We start from the raw sequence: 22,804 nt of genomic DNA, 5'->3' as shown, positions 1-22,804 counted from the left end.
CATAATAATATTATCCGATTGGTTTCCCGTTCTTTGTAGGTATTAAGTTATTTACGTGCGAAGGATTATGTTAAACATCAATTATTATTACTTCTTATTTATAAGATACTAGCGCACCCGACAGACGTTGTCCTGTCTTAACTATGAATATTGATTTCGAATTGGTATAAATTACTAAAAATGCTTTATGATATAAAACAATATTTGTTTGTTTTTCTGGTGTATATAAATAGTTTTGTTGGTATTTCGACATGGAAACAGGCGACATAAAACGGCGGCAGCCATGTGAAAAACATGGATTTTCAAGATTAATGCCACAATCAATTAGCGACTGTAATTATTTTATGTATGTAATTTATCAATATAATAACTCCAATCGAAGCATAATGTTTAATTTAATGTAACGACATTCATTTAATTTTCCATGCAATGTTTTTTTCTTTCTTTCTTTCATAAGAACCTTCTCCTGACAATAACAAACACAACAAAAAAGAATTAGCGAAATCCGTGCATTCGTTCACGCGTGATGCCTTGACCAAAGGAAATAGGGATTCTTATCTATATATATATATATATATATATATATATATATATATATAGATAAAGAGGACGTAGTGACATGATACGAAAGGGAATGTTTAGGTGGTTTGGATAGCGGTTAACAAATAGGCTATACAAAGCAAGCGTGGATCATGATGTCGTCTAGTACATACCTGGAAAGGGACAAATTAAAAGTATCTTTAACATTTAGATTGGTCGTGTGGATGAAGCGAAGGAGTTATGACAGAATCGTAAAAATGATGGTGATCCGTGGTCTCTGCCTTCTCCTGAAGGTAGTAATAAATAAATATAAATAAAAGTATTTATATTAAATAAAAAAAATATCTGGTCAAATAAACATCAAGTCAGAGGTGCTGGAATTCATTTAGCATATAATGAAAAGAAAGTGCTTCTATTATGGATATTTCGTTGATTGAACAATATTACTGAAATCCTTTATTTATTTACTGCATATTAACAAATATTATTATAAAAAGTCTATGAAAAAAAAACTCTTGACATTTAAATATTGATTTAACAGGCAAAGTCGTAAGAGGCTTGTAAGTTTGTTGTGCTTTGTATAAAACCCTACTTCATCATGTACTACATTATTAGTTATCCAAGTATTCATGTGTTACCAGAATAATTTATTATATTATATTCTAATATTTTTTTATCGCAACATGTAGGCCACGTGGGTATTGCCAAGAATTTGTGATTTAACCCCAAATTACTAAATTAAGATTTAATAATATGGGTTAGATATAGAGGTATAATATATATTGTATCATTTTACATTTGGATTGGCCATAAATATCTGCGCCATAGATAATATTTTCTATATATATATATATATATGTGTTATCTAATATATGCTTCATCATAAATAAATCACATTTGTGACAGATACGTTGTCTACATTTGTGGTTTTCTCACGATGTGTACAGCACGAACAAGTGTGTATCTCTCTCGGACTCAACTCATGTCTGTGTATAGTGGTCAGTTATATTTATCTGGCGCGAATAATTTTCCTTTACCAATTTCGGTCGTGTAAAGTATTGAATCTTTGACTTGATCAGTCAATCTCGTTGGCGGTCCAAGCGATCTTTTGCCTTTAGTACATCAAATATGAGTGTTTTTCACATCAGTCATAGTTTGAGCAAAGTTTCGTTTCTGAATCTCCCAGAGGTCTTTATCGTTTGCCTTTCATTTTACATAATACATTGTATTATTAAACGTTGAAATCCATATCACTTTGTCTGCAATGTTTACACGTTTATCTGTTTTTGACGTCATAATGGTGAATTATATCAAGGTTTATTGAAATGTATTTGTTTGCTTAAGTTCAATGTCGCTTATGACGTTATTCCTATTCAGGGACTTGTTATCCAAGGGCTTTGTAAGGTCTGTCAGAGACACGGCATTTCTATAGAGCTAATAGATTTGGATTATTGTTTTAGTCAAAGCAAATCCAACCCTAGCGGCAACTTTACGTATCCTCTCTCTTCTCCAGGATTCATATATGTTGTGGAGGAAAAATGTATGCTCTTCCTCCGACCTAAAGGGAGGTTCCTTGACCTGTCTTACTACAGACGGCCCGGTCCGAAGACAAAAGACTTGCTAAGGCCGAAGAAGTTGTGTATAAACATAGCAGACTGAAATTTTTCGGTTGCGCAATTCAGGGTATGACGTCATCACACTGTTTGTAGCCGCAGATTCCAGGTGTCGCTAATAGAAGATAATCTCAGCTTTTACCACTACGAACATAATTTTTTAACGGAATATCGCTGTCGCCTGAAGGGCCTTGACTGATTAGATCGGATTGCGGGACTCAACACTGCGAGACCTCGGCTTGGGCCGTCGCGGGGTGGTCAATCGGTCTGGAAGCTGTACGCGGAAGCCCACTAGAGGTAGCAAAGTGCGTAGTAAATGTCTACGATTTCCCCGATGACGGCAGTTTTTTATCCTAATCTGATTAAACCACGAACTTATCGACTTTTCATAATATTTGACGACTAAATGTATATTAAAATCGACATTTGTAAGGATTCATTGATGTTATATGAATACGGGAGAAGCTTATATGCGGTGGACCTAAAGGCCACGTAATTCATTGCACGCGTGCTGTTTACTTCCGGTACATTTCTGATACTTATTTGGTCAGTTTCCGCCTCAACAAAGTTTGCTGTTTGATGCATATGTTTAGAAAGAAGGCATTCGAAATTAAAAAACTTTTCAATGCCGTAGAAGTATTACGCAATTAACATTCGAAATTCAAAAACGTTGCATAGATTTAAAATACAAGTAAAAATACACACACATAGTACGCATAATTATTCTACAGACTATCGCTAATTTTTTATCACAAAGCAGCTTTCAGGGCCCTCGGAACATTTTACTATAATGCGGGGAAGCTTACTTTTCATCTTGTTCAACGCAGTTATTTCTAGCTATAAAATCCTGCAATTTGTTTAACTGCTGTGCTATTGTGCAGAACATAAATACACCCGAAATAGAATCGATAAACTGCAATCACAAACAGTGAAACGTATGTAACTAGTATCCAGAGGTAACATTATCAACCGAATTTTTATACAAAAATATCAGTTTGCACTAAATTTGGAGTATAATTGGATATTTGAGTATAAGGAAGGCTTCCAAGCACGTGAGAAAAATTATGTACGTACACATTTAGTTCAGCAGAACTCTTAAAATCGGTTCTGTAGTCTTCGTTACGCAGAGACATTTATAAAGCATATGTTGACAGTATTCGAGGTAATAAATTTTATGCAGTAAAACGTTTCAAGTAAGCTTTAACGTACACTATGTTTATTTTACTTTGTACCATTTTATATCATGCAAATTCTATGAAGTACAATTGATTGGTCACGTTTAATATTTTTTTTATCTATTTTCTGTCGTAACACCAGAAGGTACTACTTCTGTAAGGTTTTTAAGCAGATACCGTACAGATCCCACTGTCAGTGCAATTGATTTTTGTGACTTTAATTATTGATATATAGATTAATTTTTAGAAGACATAAATAAACGACCCGTAATTTCTGGAATTTTGCGCTGATTATCAGAAATTCCTACAAAGACGTGGAAGACTGGCTGAGTTCTCCATAAATATAAGATTAGTTTTAAAGTATATTTCTACTATTTACTGTATTCTGTGTGTAACTTGTTATATGTCGTGGTACGACGCGACTTTATGACAAAAGTTCGTTCATTTCTCCTTCTCCGTACTTCAAGTGACATCTTACAGCTATTTCATAGCATAAATAATCCAAGACTTCATAATTCTGATTTCTATCTGAAATATATCACTTCCATTGGAGCATTTAAATTGTCTGGACATTACGCGTACGGCAAGTATGGTCACAGATTCATAGATCATGGTCAAGTGGAATTAAAAAGTAATATTAAATTAATAAGTTAAGTACGAGAAGTTTCTTTTAAATGTTTGTCTTCATTAATTACTTATTCTGTGCCAGCTGCTTATTGAAGTATTTCCGAACGCGCCTTCGGGAAATGTAAGTCTCCATGGGCAGTATCACGCACAACAGGTGTGTCTCTAGCCCGCTTTCCTCTTGTAATATAAATGGTAACGTTTTTATATGCATACATGTCTGGATATGTCGGGATTATTTAAAACTAAATATTCGATAAAATTTGTCGATTATAAGGCTTTATATATACCAGCATGTGTAAGGTCTGAAGAGCCCAGAATTTTACGGTTCAAGTGACACTCTATTGACCGTATCCCCTGAGAATTCCATATTTTTAGAAGCGCTCTAGACTTGGTAAAACAGTTAAATGTGTAGTTTGGCAATAATATTACTTATTAGTTTGAAATCGTTTTATGGATGATGTACTACATAGACTCTGAATCTTTATTCTCTCTATATTTAGTACATTAAATTAAACAAAACTCATAATCTTAAATATTTCAACAGTGTCATCAAAATAAATAGTAGCAAAACAATTTCACACTTCAAACAAACCAATTAATAATCGCATATATACAATCAACAATTATTACGGTACATACATATGTTGTTAATTTGTTAGTAAAATCTATAGTTAAAAAGAATCAGACGCAATATCCTGTAACACGTTGATAAGTACGGGATTTTAAAGAACAAAACTAAATTATAGAGGCTCAGCGACGGTTAGACGTCCATGATTGTGGTGGGCCAGAAGACTGACCGACTGTTTCATTCGAAGCACCATGCCCAAATGGCTATTTGACAGTATGAAAAATAATGTAGTAATAAGCGTAATCGATATAAATGTGGCATTACAGGCGTTATGGAATAATAACTTATTTATTAACGTATTTCTCAGAATACTCTCTCAATATGAATTTGTAGAATGTCATGTTGGCGCCGTAGCATGCTTGTAAATAATGTCTGAATAACAATTAACGCACTAAAAACTTAACCTTTGTTTACATGTTTTCAAGCATAAAAGGTTTATTAAAATTATATATGATATTTAACTTTATAATATAGAATTAAAAAATATACAATAGTACACGTTCTGTAGTCACTAATGAATAATCTGGATGTTTTTCAAAACCTTGTCAAATAGCCCATGATTGCCCATGATTATCTTGTATAAAATTAGTTATTAATAAGATTGAAAAAGAGTCGCATAGATGAGAATTGAAAATTGGAGAAGGCCTTCACTCTTTCAGCCGTGTACCATTAGCATATAATGCAATTGAAGTTACTAATTACATAAAAAGCATACCGTAAATCACTTAAGTGTCATGCTGTGCGACTAATATCTTGAAAGTATTTGCCTATCGCGATGATATCATATCACTATCAATCTAAAAGCAAATAATATACTGGCAGTTTCGTACGAGTAGTAATAGGGTTGACAAGCCGGTTAATAAACCAAATTTACATATTAATTATCGCATAATTAAAATCCCATTATTCAAATATTATACATTTAATTATGCTTTACGACGTTTGGAATAATTCGATATCGTTTATATATTCCTTGAAATCTGCGGAAGATTTTAATGTAAAGAAAAATTAGAAGATATAAAAAAATAGTTTTTTTAGTACATACTTCAATCTGCAAAAATGACCATTCTCCATGGGTTACCATAGATTTTGTTTTGTATTTAGGTGCTAAAAAGGTAAGCTAAGGAAACAAATCATATTAAGGCGAAGCGAAGTTAGAGGGCTAGTTTTATACCAAAATGCACACGCGAATTGTATCACTGGTGAAAACATGCTGGCGGTAATAGCGGAAAGGCGTGACCATGCCAAGTAAGCAAACAAATTTACGTCATTTCTAGGTATCTTTTATTAAGGTTTTTAATTTTAGTTCGTTATTATATAGCTGTGGCTTCCAAGTGGGTTAAAAATGTCTCTTTAACAAGTTATTAATTAAACTGAAATTACTTTACCTTATTTATAAGATGGAAATTGTATGTTATTACTTTCGTTAATAGCGCTCGTGTCGCCTTAGACAAGCTGCGTCATCATTAGGAAACACTTATATAAATTTGTTGGTAGAAGCCAGAAATAACTAGAGTAAACGGAAGCTATATTTTTTACCATAGTTGTATTCAAGCGATAAGCCTGACACGATTGGCTTATTGCCATCGCTATTGGAAGGTGAAACCGTTTTTAAAGCAATTCATCGTGTCTCGTTGCTACAAGGATGTTCATTCTGCTTGATCACTAGGATTGAGGATCTGGCAAGATATGCAACCGTAGAAGTTTTATATTATTTTACTTAGCCTACCTTTTTAGCACATACCAACATGGAACTTTTTGCTATGCTTATATTATATAACTCCCCTTGTTCGGTTTTCGAGAATGTTTTTTTTTTGTTTTTCTGTGAATATTTCTCTATATACCTCAAGAGTTCAAGTCATCATTTTTAAGTAATAAATAAAATATAGGAGTTGATGGTAGAGGGGTGAACTTTGGGTTGTACGTATTTTTGTATGATGTATCATAAAAAAATAAAAACAAAAAAAATTGTCTAAAAAAAATTGGGGTGGACACCCCTTGTCACTTGGGGGTTTGAAATATAGATATTGAATATTCTTAAAAAAATTCATAAGAATAGGTCGAACCCTTTCGGAGGAGTATGGGAACGAAATTGTGAACACAACTCTATATATATAATGCGCCAGTGTTACACAAACGTCCTAGGCTTTGGTGTTGCTAGACATCTCACTTTTTCTAAATTTATTTTTCACAGACAATTTGCCTTTTATATACGAGTATTAAGTAAATATTTTTCTCGTAACATAGTTTTTAAGAAAAACAAAAAGCAATGCGATAATGTTAATAATACGTTTTTTTAAATGAACACCTGAACAAACATCAGTCAATGTGAATTGTATTTTTTTTAAACACGCGATTATTTCATTTTTATGTGTTTTTATTAACATATCTCTTGACTGAGATAGGTTATATTTTAATGTTTAATGATTCACATCATATGAATTATGATATTTAATGAGTCAACTTTCACAAATTTAAGTTTAATTTAATAGAAATAATGTTATTATTAACTTAAGAGTGTGACCAGTTTATATTATCTACGCCCTTGTCTCTGTGTTCGGTTTTAAGATTTAGGGTATTCCGAATTGTAACCAACTACACGACAATAGATGGCGTAAATATGCTAAATAGATTAAGTGATAACAGAGGAGTTTTGGTAATTTTATAAAAATTGCTTTTATGTTACTAATAATAATCAATAGCGCTACAACCTTTTTTAGGTCTAGGCCTCAGATTTCTGTATCAGTTTCATGATCGTTTGTGAATGGAATAGGCAAGTAGGTGATCAGCCTTCTGTAACTGACACACACCGTCGACTTTTTGGGTCTAAGGCAAGCCGGTTTCCTCACGATGTTTTACTTCACCGTTCGAGCTAATGTTAAATGCGCACATAGTAAATCCATTGGTGAACAGCCGGGGATCGAACCTATGACCTCAGGGATGAGAGTCTCATGCTGAAGCCACTAGGTCAACACTGTTCACGCTTTTTTTAGATATATTTAAAACCTATAACTGGAATGACCATTCCAACTACACCATAACTAAAGATATAGTTGGTGATTTAAATGCTCATCCGCATTAATTATTTTAAAGTGAACTGTTAATTTTTTTGCCCTGACCAGAGGTGATGCACCGATATTCTGAAGTTAGGGCTATTCTTTAATATCCTAATATCTTTAACTGCAAGGCTTCAAAGTCGCACTGCCGCGCTGACTGTGTTGTGTTCTCAACGTCTTGGTGATTTATTTATTATATAAATAAATATTTCTTTTTCTAAAGTTTTTATATTTACGCCGATATGAAAAAACATAGTTTCAGCGTTGCAATGACGTCACTCAGTTTTCAATCATCGCACAGTATTTTCTTATCGTGCTGTGCGATAAGAAAACATGTTTGTTTAGTTCTAATTGCGTAGTAGGTTAAATTGTGGATTATCCGAACGTATATTTAAATGATAAAATGACGTAAGTTATATGTTATCAGAAAGTTTTTATTTTTGGTTATATAATTATGTAATCAGATCATATGATTATTATTGTGTTAGTTACAATATTGTCCTTAATATATGTTCTAGTATGTAACTTACATTAAGGTAGGTCATATATAATTCACCGCTTTACCGTCACATCACACCACATATAGTCCATTGAAATAATCCATGTAAGGACAATCTAGCCTTCCCACTATTATCGCCAGCATGCTGTTAGGACGCCTCACGAGTGATATAGCTCGTTTGTGCTTTGTAGGATAAACTTATATATGTATATAGTAACTGCCTCCACGAGCTACATGAAGCCTTAAAAAAATTACTTAGTCACGAGTTAAGTTCGGTGGCGGTTGTTGTATGACTATGTTCAAATACATATCTTTAATATATATAAATCTCCTGTCACGATGTTTGTCCGCGATGGACTCCTAAACAACTTAATCGATTTTAAATTAAATTGGCAGTCTGGTCCAACTTAAGAGATAGGATAGCTTAGATCTTTAATTATAGTCGCAATTTTATTTTATTGCAAATTATTTGTTTATAATTAATTGACAGTCACAATTATCTGTTAACTCCAAAAGATTCTAACAGATGTCGATACTTTTCGACTGGATTGAGTAAGCAATCCATAGATGCCACTGCTATGGTAAACCGACAAACGTGTCATATAAGCTATAATTCAATATCATGATTACCACGTGTTATTGAGGCTAAAGCATTTAAATTAAATTTATTTTGTAGTATGGCTAAATTAGCCTCCAAAAAGCTTGGTGTGCTCAGCAAGGCGAGACGGTACTTCACTCCGGGCCACCGCTTGCAACTCTATAAAGCGCAAATTCGGCCCCACATGGAATACTGTTCTCACCTCTGGGCGGGAGCTCCCCAGTACCAGCTCCTTCCACTTGACCGTATTCAACGAAGAGCGGTTCGAATCGTCGACGACCAACCACTTTCCGTGCGGCTTGATCCCTTGGCGTTGCGTAGAGATGTTGGGTCCCTCTGCATCTTCTACCGCATTTACCATGGGGAGTGTTCAGAAGAGTTGTTCGGTCTAATACCCGCAGCTGAGTTTCATTATCGGACGTCAAGGCAAAATACAAAATACCATCCGTATCACCTCGACGTCCGTCGTTCCACAACTGAGCGTTTTCTAAGGCAGTTTTTGCCGCGCACCACCACTATGTGGAACCAGCTGCCCACTGAAGTATTTCCGAACCAATTCGACTTAGGGTCCTTCAAGAAAAGAGCGTACCAATTCTTGAAAGGCCGGCAACGCACTTGCGAGCCTTCTGGCAATGTGAGTGTCCATGGGCGGCGGTATCGCTTCACATCAGGTGAGCCTCTTGCCCGTTTGCCTACATTAAAAAAAAAGTAAACGAAATACCGTGAAATTCAATTATTTCTACTTTTTTAATTTTTGGCTATGCTAATAGCCAACCACGTGTTACTTAGACCGAAGTGTAAATCAAATTCAAATTATAGTGACGATAATACAGTGAAATTATTCTTTCGTGTCACGGTATTAAAGCTAATATGTTAAAAAAAACAGTTTGTTTGAAGCTGGGTAACAAGTAACAACTGGCTTTAATTGTTTAAAACATGAGCTTATAACTAATATAACATCAGGACACTAGACACAAAAAAACTAATGAAGAGTTCCTAAAGGTAAGAGACACTTATGTTATTGGCCAGTATCGGCAACGACAATGTTAAATTACAATTTACGAGTGAGGTAAAAACTGAAGGGGTCATATTGGCTTCAAGTTTGCGATGATTGTTTACGCTTCTTTTTGCTATCCCATAGACTGTTCGCTTTATAATAAAAACCTAAGTAAAACAATTTTTTTTCATTTTTAATGATTTTTTTCCATAAAAAACCTTCTTCAAAGCTTAAGGAATTAATAAAAAATGCAACAGCAACATATTTTGCGATTCATTAATATACATAGTCTCAGAGTTAGGCGTGCAACTCTCAACCACAGTGCGTTCGAACCCTACTAAACCGGACTAATGTTTTTTTTATGTACGAAAATACTGTTCACACGATTTAAGAAACATCGTTCGGCTACCAGCACTCTTTAAGACATCCTCTACAAAACATAATATACATAGATACAGCGTTTTTCTTTTTGACCAGGGATGCAAATTCCTTTCTTCATTCTAGAGGTAATTTTTTGACTAGAAAATATTTATATTTTATTTTAATTATCTACAATTATGATAGGAATTAATATCTTCCCACTATCATAAATTACGACTACGATGTTTGCGGTATGTTTTATTTACCCACGCGTCATAGTACTAATACGCACATACGTTTCATGACTGAATGTATTTGTACTTATAATATACGGCTTCAATCACTGCCTTAAAACGCGGTAATGAAGTTATTATAAGTAAGTCACAGGTTAAACTGGTCGACCATCCACCCTTTAGAAGAGCTTTCGAAGACCAGCACCGTCCTTCATCCATATATTCAGAGCTATTTGTTTGAGCTTTTCATACATATTTTTTTAGTTTATATTGTGGTATAAGTCTAAATAGTATATGGTCGAACTAAATAGTGTAACTGTAAACTTTAATTGACATGCTTCTCGATTGGGATAATTTGTCGTCCCACGCGGATCATTTAACTACGAGCTTAATTAATCAATGCATTCCTACTTTCTAGTTTATATAATTACTGTAAAGTAGGAGTTCGACATTTGAAATTTTTGAACACGAAGTCATTAAATTTGAATTTCGAATCGTTCCAATGTCGTGACAGATAAAATGTATTGCTTTCAGAGTAGATCATAAATTACAAACATACATAGACACTCAATTTATTTTGAGTAAAACAAATCTATCTACAAATAAATAAATAAAACAGGACGTGAATGATGATTAAGTAACATGGACTGTATTTAGTTTCAATTAAAAAAAAATACAACATGTACCACAGAGAACTTGTTGTGTACTCATCCATTACACAAATGATCTTTTGTATAGGGTCTGCATAAGTGAAGGCTGGTTTCCTTTAAAGCAAATACAATGAAAATTCCTTCTCATTTAGGTTTTAATTATTTATTTTTAAAGGTTTATTGCATATAAATTAAAAATTCAAACAAATATTAAGTAAATAGTGCAACAAACTTTTCCTACTATAACCTAAATCGACGGCTCGATATTACGACCGGAGAGTACCTATATTTAGCATTAATTATTTTGTACGTGATAGGTTTTTTAGTTAAAAACCTACAAATAAACATTTATACTCGTATAATCCACTATTCCATGTTTGATATTAACAAAACAATCCACACAAAAGGCTCAAAAGGATCCGTCCTCATCAATCATTCAGAATTGTGATATTTCTTATATAAAGCTTTGTCGCACCCACGCTTGAATTTTATCTATCCAAGGATCGCATAATATCGACCTTAATAACTTGAAAATGGAAGGCGTCGTGTAAAATATTCCGTGTACACATGGTGCATATATGGTCAAACTTTGATACACAATTGGCATTGTAAGGTATTTACCACACTAAAATTTCCTAGTTTTGCACGTGCGTCGAAAATTTTTATTCGTAATGAATTATGTATTAGGTGTTGTTTTTTTATTCCTGTTTGGCTGTTTTAAATTGTTTCAACATTGAATATTTGTTTGCGTATATGTCAGCTGATTACTACAACGTTTTATCTAAGTTATAGTTAACTTAACGACCCCAACTGAACATTAATTAATGAAGAATGCGATAGTAATCTTAATTGCGCTGTCGTGTGAACAGAAATTAAATGAAATACAATTACATTTCAGCTGTTTTACATAATGCATGTATTGAGGAAAATTTATATTTGCCATTTAGGTAGGTTAGGACAATGTTACAGTTTATTGCGTCGTATTTCATAGTAAAGAAAATATCTTATTTACGTGAAGTTCTACTTTTAAAGTAACAACTATTTTTAATAGACTATCAGTTTTGTTATCAGCGCCATCTAGCACTACACTATCGTACTACGTCACCAGTACGAGGCAACAACTTACGCAGAACAAAACTTAAAGTAAAATCGTTGTCTTAAAATGCCAATAGATGTCGCTTTTCCATTATTGTATTTAAATTAAATTTGTTTTAGGTGACTGCTTCAAGCTGGCCTCGTCGGGCGGAGGTAGCCCGGCGCCGCAGCCGGTGCAATGGCGGGTGCGGAGAAAACCAGGTAATTATTACTAACCAAAATATTTATTTTTGAAGTATCAACGTTTACATTGCCTTTAATCAAACCCAAGAACAATTAATACGTATCATCTTTACTTCTACGTAGTAGTGAAAAACAGACTATCGGTAGGGTACATTTTATCACAAATCTACATTGAATAAAGATGATGGTAAATATTTAAAAAAAAATATATGAACTAAATTAATGGAGCATTTTTTTGAAATGCTAGGGTACATATGTGTACATACCCCCAGTATGTGCGACTTGGTCATTCCAGGCTCTCTGGTACTCAGTAATTTGGGAGCATTATTCCCATGACAACCACGGCTGAAGACATATGCAATCGATGTTACTTTCTTATCTTACGTCCCGGTAAATAATATCATGGATGACAAGAGAGGTGCAAACCCGCTTAGTAAAATATATTTTTAAATTAAAATATCATTTATAGGTGACACACTTTAGGTACTACTAAATTTACAGTTACTGCCAGGTCTCAAATCTGTCTAGAACGGACTTGAAATTCTCAAATTTTTTTTCTTTAAAATCGTCTTATATATTTATTAGGTGTCAGGTATTTTTGATGTATATACGTTGCCAATGTTTGAGTGGTAAGACTTGCGGTTTTAATGCTATAATTGGTCCCTTGAATTGAAGTTGAAAATCCATAATTTCTGAAAACGGTAAATGGGCGAAATAACTAATATTCCGATATTGGAACGACATTGAGTTTGTGAATTAAGTAATTTTGGAAAATTAACTTTTCGATGTACGACAAAAATGGCCGAGGTTACATTTAATTTTTAATTTATCGACTTGTTTTGAATTTTTTGGTTAAATCACTTGATACACGAACGTTTATAATTAAAACGCGTTATTTAAAAAAATATGTTTTTGTCAGAAATTATTTATGTTATACTAGTATAATTAAAATTAATCGCAGACTATGATTTTTTAAAATTATTATTATTATTATGATAAACTCTGAGGAAGGTCATTGTAGCGAGAAAAAATGAAAATTAATGAAAGATTTAGTTTTATTGCGTAGTTGGGTTTGTCCTCGGGAAAAACTTCGAATTTGTTTGGGGTAGCATAGGAAAATGTACATACCAGTCACCTTTACCGTTCTAGCGAAATTAAAATTAACATTCTAAAAGTCAGACACAGGAGTCGCACGCTGAAGCCACTAGACTCTCATTAACACTGCTCACGGCTTAGTTTTTTAACGAATTTAAAATACCCGATGTATTATAAAATAACTCTTTGTTGGATAACAAGTGACTCTTATGGTTTAAAACATGAGATTATAAGTTACAGAAAATTAGGGGTTCGACGCTAACAAAAATGAACTTGCCTTATCTAAAGGTTTATAGATCTAAATGACACTTATGTTGTTGGACATTGTCGGAAACGAGAACGTTATAATACAGTTTATGAGTGTGGTAAAAACTAAATGGCTCCATATTGGCTACAAGTGTCAAAGTCAAAAATCATTTATTTATATAGGTAATACACTGTACACTTATGAACGTCAAAAAAAAAAGAAATATGCATACTAATTTTACATTTACTGCCAGTTCCCAAATCAAGGGCGTAGAACGGAAGAGAAGAGCTGGGAATAAACTCTCCGCCACTCTTTTTAATCGTCAAGTTTTTTTTTTGTATTACACAACGTTTTTAAGGAGCTGCAACCATTACACCATGTTCCAGATGACATTTTAAGTAGTAAATAATAATAAAATAATGATTTGTCTCAGATTGTCAAAGATCAGCAAGAGGTATGGTGAAATAGGAGCACGCACTTACGTTCTCGTGGGAACAACACGCAAATACATAGTCGAAATAACTAACATCACCGCACACACGAATTCAAGTACGACCAGTCACCACAAGTAGCACCCGTTCACGAGTATCAAGCATGGCCAGCCATCGTCCCCCTCGCCATATTTTAGGGAGAGAGACAACCCGACGCATGGACGCGTGTACATTTGGTTTATGCTTCTAATTATTACCTAAAATATTTATATGTAATTTAACTAAAGTTACGTAACATAACTGGTGCTACAAGCTTTTTAATTAAAGCCTTAGATTTCTGTATTTCTGTCGTGTTCGTTTGTTTTTTTTCTAATAGGCAAGTTGGTGATACACAAGTCGTACTTTTGGGTCTAAGCATTCTTTGTTAATGATGTTTAATCTAAAGAAGACTTTAAAAATAAACCTCTTACACAGCTTCCCTTCAATACCGCAGTGTATTATTTTCTGAAAAAGTTTACGAAGTGAAGAATGTATAGGATTACATGTAAAAGATTCTAACGACGCTATTAATAAACTGAGGTTAGTATATAAAGTAAATCATAAGTTTTACGGTTTCCTTAAAACGGTGATGCAATAAATAACACTCTAGAGAAGTCTATAAACCAACGGGCACAGTAATATGAGAACAGTAGATCGGGACCGGACCGTAATGTTTACTAGAAAGTTAGCGTCTAAAATCGGATCTGAGAACAATTTTAATTGAGACTAAATAGTTTTTACATACAAGTTTTTAGTAAATTTTGTTGCCTGGAAGAGATCGCTTGTTATCGATAGGGCCGCTTATAGCATCCCTAATAATGTATGGATTAGTTTTTAATGTAACGAAGTTTTAAAAAAAATACACTAGACCGTGCAAAATGCTGCTCACTGAAGTATTTTCGAACTAATTCGACTTAGGGTCCGTCAAGGAAAGAGCGTACCAATTCTAAAAAGGCCGTTAACGCACTCTCGAGCCTTCTGGCATTGAGTGTCCATGGGCGGCGGTATCACTTAATATTCAGTGAGCCTTCTGCCCGTTTGCCTCCTGTTTTAAAATAAAAAAAATACAGAGAACTATTTTAGATTTTAGTCCTACAGCTACAGTTCTATCTTTTATTTACAGCATACATAGGCCAACCAGAAAAACTTTAATTAATCTACGTTTTTAAACAGTATACTTATTACACCCATACCCTTTACAAATTAATTTTTGAGCGACCTCCTAAAAAACACGCATGTTTAATTGAGTTTTTTTGTATTGAAATGCTTACTTATGTAAATGAAGTAATATTTAGAGCAATTTTACGGCGATTTATGATGACATCAATGATGTGATTATTATCTGTCAAACACCAGAGGCGTCTAAGTTCGTAAATTCATCAGCATCAATCTTTCTCGTGCTTTTTACGTCCAACTTCGAACGTTTGAAGGTTCTTGACAACTCTATCCCACCAACGCAGCCTCGGTCTACCAGATATTGCCTTGATCTTGGGGTACTGTCGTCCGCCAAGTACTTCATTAAAGACCGTTGTCGTACAAATTTCTTCGAAGGATCTTCAGCTTATGAATAAGGAGAGCAAGTTTCATCAGTTCTTGCTAATGTTTCAGAGCACTGCACGCACTGCATGCAAGCACTGTTTGCAGCAACATTTTGTACTGAACAAATCCAATCAGTATATTAACTCAAAATGACCAAGGAAATTTTATCTAACACTAATTGTGAGGATATTGATATTTTCCTCCTCACCAAAGAGGATGTGAGTGACTTTGCCTTCGTTAAGCAGTAACAAGAAGTAGTATTTCTTTGAAATAAGTCTTTTGTTTAATGTTAAATATCAGTTTCCTTTAAAAAGATTTTTTTGGATATTAATGTACTTACTTTACGTACATTTGCTGTTTTATATTATATTGTTTATGTATGTTATCTGTAAGATGACTAATAAATAAATAAGAAAGACGTTTAAGTAACTCTTTAAACTACTTTAAGTAAGCGTTTTTTTAACAAAGCAACTGCTTTAACCTGTGCTCATTTCATGATTCATAAAATCCTTTATATTGCACTGTTGTAGGTTTAGTGCAGGTTTAATCTGTAAATGCATTTCCTAGGCATACGTTACGAGTACCAATAAAATTCGATTTTAATACCGCAATACTCCGAAGAAAAATTATATATAAAATGAGGTTTTATGGGTTGAGAATTGTGTTTAAAACAAAACTATTCAATCGTAAAGTGTGATTGTTAATTAAACTTTTCCAATTACACCGACTACGACCCTTAAGTTCTAGTATGTTAATGGCATGTTTGATCATAAAATTGTTTAACATTAAAGATATCATTCGCATGTTAAGTGTGTTTAGTTGTTTATAACTAAATTGTATTATCTGTATAATGTGGCAAAGAGAGGGGAAAAATGTGAATGAAGAGAATCTCTTCTCTACATGAAATTGCGGTTATGATTTGTTAGAGTATCTTATTGCTCACAATCGTTTAAAAATTATCTCGCCATATTTCCAGAGAAGCTTCCTTTTCACGTACGCTATAATTTTTTTTGTTTAGATGTATGTCGCTGACGTAGGACAAGACTACACGTTTGACGACACGGCCGATTACCTAACAATAAAAAATAAATAAAAATCCAAATTCAATACAGTTATCATTGCCGAATTGCTTATAAAATATAATTTAAGTGAAGACATCCAAGTGGCCGATTTGCAGGCTTCAAGATTCTCCAGTTTCGGAGGCCAAGGCTCAACAAAAAATAATAAACAAAACATATGTAGAAATATAAAACGAAAGTCGGACTGGGTTGTAGCGTGACCGAATTATTAATAATATCTTTTAAGTAATGTACAAAAGGATTTGCAGGCAATTGGCTAACTTTGCTGCGTCCAGTGGAGTGAGTGTGTTGAAGTAAAACATGTTATTGTAAGGATGTAAAGCTGTACGCCCCGCCCTTTTACCTTTATTCTACTTTAATTATTATTACTTTCCCTCCAGGTCCTGTTAAAATTCCTCTATATGAAGCGCCATGTTCAATTTGATAGCAAAATAGCTTCATTAAAAAACTTGTTAATAGTAATTGTTATAGACGTTATAAAGTTAATGGAATCATGTCTGGCTTGGGATCGTCATCCGAAACGGGAATATTCAAGTTATTAATGGCTTTGTTGCATTAATTCTAATATGAACTCTGTTGTAAATTGTTTCTTGAAAGGCCTTTTCATTTGAGATTAATGGGGAATTTCACCTAATAAAGCCTCAAAGACAACATTTTCAAATTACAATGCGATGCGTCTTAGAAGGGCGTAACATTCATAAAGGTTATTAAGCCTCCCAGCGTTGTGGGTGCAATGGGAGTAACTATTTAATTCCAGGTTTGCCACCTGTCCATGCATTTTTATTTTTAACAAGAAATTCGGAATTTTACAATTATGACCTTACGACTAAACCCGTGTATAACACGTGACTAATGGTCCACACAAGGTACCAATTATTAATTTAAAGCTAGTAAGTTGAGCATACATATATTTGATTGTTTTGTATTACATAATACATTATATTCCGTATCAATCGTTATATAAACGAAGGCGAAATAGTTTTATCTTTACGTAAAACGTTTTCTAAATTACAAAAGGCTTAGGCGCTTCAATTCCACGCGGCCTCCATTTTAATTGTTCGCTGGAACTAAAGACAGCGTAAATTCCATGAAACACCTTTTGGCACTGATGTAAATTACATTTCCGTTTCCATTTCGTTTTAAACCTGTAAGTTATTTGGCTCCGTTTCGGGAGATTGCTTTCTAAAACAAAAATTAGGTACTTGTTACAGAGGCTCCAGAAGGTAAACCACTTATATGGAAATTGTATTAGTTTTTACAACAAACTCCCAAGCGAAATTAGAGAATTATCACTAAATAAATTCAATACTCTCGTTAAACGTTAATTAATCAATAAAGATTTTTATGGCGAAAGACGATTATTTGAATGATCCTAATCTTTGGGATTGGTTTGTTCCAGTTCAAACAATTTGTCTGACTAAAAACTTGACGTTTAAAAAGAGTGGCGGTGAGTTTCTTGACATTTCTTCTTGCCCGCTCTACGCCCTTGACTTGCGAACTGGTAGTAAATGTAAATTTAGAATTAATTTAACTTCTTTTCTGACTTTCGTAAGTGTACTTGTTTACCTATATGTATAAAGAGTTGAGTTTGATTTTGAGGCATAAGAATTTTCTTAAAATATTGAAACATGTATTATATTTACATGTTTAAATATTTTATTTGTCTCCAACGAACATGAGATTTTTTATGAATTTTAGCTCGTTACAATAAAACCTAGAGAATTATATTACTAAAAGAACATTTTTAAACACCTACTAATAACGTTTACTAGATGTCTGAGGATCCGTGTAGCTCTGTTAACAGGAAAAACGTTTTTTTTGTTTTATGTTTTCTGGCGTTGGTGCTGCATTTTTTATCGTTGGTTTAACCGTTTACTGGGGATGATGAATTTAATAGTCAAATATACCAAAGTGCGGTAATAAATGATAGTACATGTCGTGTATATTCCAAATTAAGTTAAATATTAGTATCACACACTGTTTAACTATGTACTTCACGATGTTTTTCACATTTACTCTAAATGATCTCTGTTTTACGATGAGTTTAAATATCGTGCATCATCTATGTTGGTGTGATTGTAAAATTATGAAATGTTGTATCACTCCCAGAGGGAAGGAAATATATTTTATAACCAAAAATCGACGTATACCAAGAAAATTTGCCTATAGAACATCTATGACACATATGTTTGCTCAAAATACAAAGGCTTATAGAGCAAGTGTATGTAATATTTTACTGAATGGTAAAGCAATTTCAATAAATTATCAACTGCATTGCAATAAATTAGCTGTAAATGCTGGAACATAGCCATTAAGATGCCCAATGGCCAACATTTTTAGGTAAATATCTAACAAGTATGCGATACTGTAACAAAATTGTAAATTTAAGAGAATTTTGGTTCCATAAATTTGGTTAAAATATTAAAACGTTATAAAGTATAATCCAACAACTTTTTGATGGATGACAGTCAAACGATGACCAATCACTTTTCGTCCGGCTTGATCCCTTGGCGTTGCGTAGAGATGTTGGGTCTCTCTGCATCTTATACCGCATTTACCATGGGGAGTGTTCAGAAGAGTTGTTCGGTGTAATACCTGCAGCTGAGTTTCATTTCAATATTTAAAATTGTGAAGAACAAAGAATACAATATGTCTGTTAAATCAATACTGTACCACCTGCTACCAGGTTTAATCTCTGCTGAGCTCTCACCAAAGCGAAGAATAAAAAACTAGAAACTTGCCAGATCACAATGTAGAGATACACACTAAGATACAACATATTACAGCTATGATACGGAAACTTAAATGGCAATAGATAGGATATACAATAAGAGGCAACGAAAAATGGAACAGAAGCATAGTGTTTTGGACACTGAAAATAGGAAAAGAAAACAAGACACGCATTTGAAGGTGTAGATTAAGGCGATGGAATTCAAATTATGGACAGTAAAGGTCTAAACCGAGCCTTCGACAAAGTAGGGCATATAAACGAAGTTAATGTAAGCGACTATGAAGAGGGTCATTAATTTAAGATTATTTTGTTAATTTTGCCAAAACTATCCAGATCAAGCGTTTTGGTTAACGAGCTAGGTCTGGATATCCAAAGTTGCTCCGCTCTATCTATATATATAAAAATGAATCTCTATCTCTCTCTATATTTCCTCGGTCACAGCAAGGGTTTCTTGAGAAAATTGCGCGAAAAATAAGAAAATTAAAAATACTTATCCACCATATTAATTAATTTAGACTTTTGTAACGATAGAAATTTTTTTTTACAGTGCAAAGAGCTTTTACTATTCAAACTTTTGAAGAAAAATGAATATCGTTTAAAAGAAATGCTTCGATCGGAACTATTACATTGATAAAATACATATAAAATAATTATTACACTAATTGTTTGGCATTAATCTTGAAAATCCATGTTGTTATAATGTTTGCCTATAAGTGCTTGTCATATTAAATCTTGTATTTTATTTTTCTTTGTATACCAAACAGCATCTCCAACACGCACTGTCGTTACAATTTCAATTCAATTATTTTTAAATAATGTTGACCCCCTAGTGACTAGGTATTTCAATTTCCAAAGTGCTTTGTTAATAATTTCCCTAAAGTTTCTTCTGATTTTTTGTATGATCGGCCTCATAATCACCTCTGTTAGTAAAGCCAATAAAATATGATGTACACAACTTGGAATACTGTTACATCATAAGCATTATCTGTTTGATTAGGTATCTGGCAATAAACCTATCTGGCCACACGGAAACTTTTATTGCCACCAAATTCGTATGTTCCTTGTTGGCACGAGCTCAATACGACCTACCATTAAGTTCATCCAACGGTACTGTTACTCCTTTTTTCTTTATAAAACCGGGGTTTTCATATTTTGAACTTTAATGTTTAATATTAAAATATATGTTTTAATATACGTTAAAGATCGTTTAATGTAATAAAGTGTTAACAATATCTTTAATGTACATAATGAAAATAATTAATAAATGGTGTGAAAACTATAAAAAAGTTTGCTTGTGGCAGCGTTTCCTTGCTGGATTGCGATACGTTGAGTGAAGAAAGCACCAGATCTGGGGCTTCCTGATAGGCACTTCCTATGAGGCACCTACTTAAATCATTAATTAGTGCCTGTGCACTTGACCTCCACAGACCAGACTCAACACCGGGAACAAAATTGGCGCTTATATTTTTCCCAACATTATTTTTATCATACAAAATTTTCACATATTTTTACATTATCCATAACTTAAAAATGTATTTATTATGTTATGTCATATATTCTAATAAATGCATTAAATCTGTGCTTGGTTTTGTATAAATGTTTTTAATATATTAAAGTCGAAATATACATTTTGGTTTGTTATATATTTTTATTTGCCAAAATACGTTAAAATCTAGTAATAATAATTAACTTTAAGCTTCACTAGTCGGAATAATATTTACCTATGAATTATTCAGTCACTAAGTCCAATTTAAACTTTACGCGAGGGCCTGATAATTTATATAAATTTCATTTACGTTTATTATTTTGAAGTACTTGTAATAAAATTTTGAGTTAATTACTTGAGACACTAAGACAAACAATTAGTATTGTTCACTTGCTAACTTTTCCTTACCTCACCCAAGATTTGTATAACTTTATATATATATATATATATATATATATATATTTTTTTTTTTTTTTTAATAAAATAGGGGGCAAACGGGCAGGAGGCTCACCTGATGTTAAGTGATACCGCCGCCCATGGACACTCTCAATGCCAGAGGGCTCGCGAGTGCTTTGCCGGCCTTTTAAGAATTTGTACGCTCTTTTCTTGAAGGACCCTAAGTCGAATTGGTTCGGAAATACTTCAGTGGGCAGCTGGTTCCACATAGCGGTGGTGCGCGGCAAAAATTGCCTTGAAAAACGCTCAGTCGTGGAACGTCGGACGTCGAGGTGATACGGGTGGAATTTTGTATTTTGCTTCGACGTCCGATGCTGAAACTCAGCTGCAGGTATTAATCCGAACAACTCCTCAGATCACTCTCCATGGTAAATGCGGTAGAAGATGCAGAGTGACCCCACATCTCTACGCAACGCCAAAGGATCGAGCCGCTCGGAGAGGGATTGGTCATCGACGATTCGAACCGCTCTTCGTTGGATACGGTCAAGTGGAAGGAGCTGGTACTGGGGAGCCCCCGCCCAGAGGTGAGAACAGTATTCCATGTGGGGCCGTATTTGCGCTTTATAGAGTTGCAAGCGGTGGCCCGGAGTGAAGTACCGTCTCGCCTTGCTGAGCACACCAAGCTTTTTGGAGGCTAATTTAGCCTTTCCCTCCAAATGACCGCGAAACTGAACGTCGTTCGATATGTCAACGCCAAGTATTCCGATTCTGGCTGTGGCTTCAAGAAGAGTGTTTTCGAAAAGAGGAGTAGCGACAAAGGGTATTTTTTTCGCGGAAAACGCGCATCTTGTGTCTTCTTGGGGTTAAATTGGACTAGGTTTAGTCTACCCCAGTCCGAGACTCCACGTAGTAGAGTTTCGACTTCAGACACAAGTTTGTTCCGGTACTCATCGACAACTGCCCGAGAAATACCTGTCCGGTCAGTGTAAAGAGTATCCCCAGTGCTGTCGTCCGCATAGCAATGAATGTTGCTAAGTTGCAACATGTCATTGATATGCAGAAGAAACAGGGTCGGGGACAGAACACAGCCTTGTGGGACCCCAGCATTCACGGGTTTAAGGTCGGAACATGCTCCGTCGACGACGACCTTGATGCTCCGATTGGCCAGAAAGCTGGAGATCCAGTCGCATAATTTCTCAGGAAGCCCGTAGGCTGGAAGCTTCGAGAGCAGTGCTTTGTGCCACACCCGATCGAAGGCTTTCGCTATGTTGAAACTAACCGCTAGTGCCTCCCCCTTGGACTCAATTGCCTCTGCCCATCTATGAGTAAGGTATACTAGAAGGTCACCAGCCGAACGACCACGACGAAAGCCGTACTGATAATCGCTAATCAGCTGGTGGCCCTCTAGATACCTCAAGAGCTGGCCATTAATAATGGATTCCATTATTTTGGAGAACAAGGAGGTTATAGCTATTGGGCGATAGTTGGACGGATCAGAGCGATCGCC

At 34.3% G+C, this 22,804-nt stretch overlaps 1 protein-coding gene across 3 annotated transcripts in view; it reads left to right on the top strand.

The window, feature by feature from the left end:
• LOC123713873 (dual 3',5'-cyclic-AMP and -GMP phosphodiesterase 11) overlaps positions 1-22,804 on the top strand; it is a 155,412-nt gene that overhangs the window by 20,400 nt on the left and 112,208 nt on the right. For all 3 annotated transcript variants that reach the window (XM_045667778.1, XM_045667784.1, XM_045667785.1), the window contains exon 2: positions 12,192-12,272. The gene's annotated coding sequence lies outside the window, so the exon portion shown is untranslated. The remainder of the gene's footprint in view (positions 1-12,191; positions 12,273-22,804) is intronic.

This window comes from Pieris brassicae, chromosome 8 (assembly GCF_905147105.1).
Source record: "Pieris brassicae chromosome 8, ilPieBrab1.1, whole genome shotgun sequence".
NCBI classification, from domain to species: domain Eukaryota; kingdom Metazoa; phylum Arthropoda; class Insecta; order Lepidoptera; family Pieridae; genus Pieris; species Pieris brassicae.
This window is presented reverse-complemented; position numbering and strand designations above follow the sequence as displayed.